This window comes from Pteropus vampyrus, unplaced genomic scaffold (genome assembly GCF_000151845.1).
Source record: "Pteropus vampyrus isolate Shadow unplaced genomic scaffold, Pvam_2.0 Scaffold684, whole genome shotgun sequence".
Classification (NCBI taxonomy): Eukaryota; Metazoa; Chordata; class Mammalia; order Chiroptera; family Pteropodidae; genus Pteropus; species Pteropus vampyrus.
Window position 1 is genome coordinate 80,009 of NW_011889465.1, and position 1,459 is coordinate 81,467.

Sequence of the window (1,459 nt, forward strand, 5' to 3'; positions counted from 1 at the left end):
GTGACGTCCTCGCTGCCGTGCAAACAATGGAAGTGACCTGCTGTCCCCAGTAAACCCGAGCTGTGGACACGGCACCGGACGCCCCTGGGGAGGCCGCGGCTCGCGGCGCATTCGCCACCCACCGCCCTGCCCTGTCCTTCGCCCTGCACTTAGTTTCATTTCAAAAATACACTTTCCGGGGGGCGGGAGCATCCGCCCAGGCAGATTTGTTTTTCATCCTGGACCGGGATTCACCTCGAGCCGACCTTGGAGTTCCCGCAGCCACTCGCTGCCCCGAGCCACATGCGTGCTCTCGATGAGCGCTCTGCGTCCCCCAGTGTGGGGGGTGGGCCTGCGTGCCCTCAAGAGCTCTAAGGTCAGAGAGGATGTAGAATGTCCGAGGTTCTCAGTGAACACAAATACCCAGGCCCGGGACGAGGAAGAGGCAGGCGAGGCACACACCAGGCGCACAAAATTTAAGCGGGTGCCAAAACACTCAGCGAGGAGAGTGTTTTAACACAACCCTTTCCGAAAATCAGAGCCTCAAACTACGACCTTGTGTTGACCGTCTGCTTTTGTAAATGAAGTTTCCTGGATGTTTGGGGCCTGGATTGGGGTGGCAGGTGAGGCAGGTGGCGCCCCGCCTTTATTTAAATAGTTGATATTTTGTTCACCATGGATTTTGATGTTTAAAAGATATTACATTAAAGCAATATTCATCTTGCCCACCAAGGGTTGGCACCTTACATTTCATGTCCCAGGCGTGTGCCTCTCGCCCCTCCCACAAGGTCTGCCTCTGCAGACCCGTGACGATGGGTGTCGCTCTGTTTCGGGCACTTCGAGGACTTTGTGGACACACACGGTCACGCACTGAGCGCCCTGTGCTTTGTGGAAACCGAGGCACAGAGAAGTCAAGCGGCTGGCCCCAGGTCACACAGCGAGTTGAGCGAGGAGCTGGGTTTGCACAGGCTCCGGCTCTGCAACCGGGCTCAGCCTGCACGCCCCTCCCTGCCTGCTTCTCTGCCTCCTCCGTCCATTCCTAACTGCGTGTGCCCCTCCCCCGGCATGCGGTGCAGTCTCATCCCGCGAACCAGCCTCTCTGCTGAGAAGCTGCTGCCCCGTCAGCACAGGCGGCTTTGCGGGGGGCCAGCCCACGGACCCCAGGAACGCAGCAGCACTTGCTTCCTGGCTGGCAGGTCGGTTCACGGCTGAGATGGAGGCCGGGCTAGGAGACACACCCAGCACGTGTGGAGGGGCCGCTGTCCCATGTGGCTGGTGAACAGGACACAATACCCCTCAGGGGGGCCCAGGACCCAGCGGCGCACGACAGCGACTTCCTTGCCTGTGTGAATCCTGATATTCTCATTTGGCCCTGCAGGCAGCGACTGCCCAGGTCCCCAGGGACCACACTGTTCTGGCACGGTCACCACGGTCACCACGGACGCTGGCCACTCTCCTGGAGGACGAAGGGCTCGGGCAG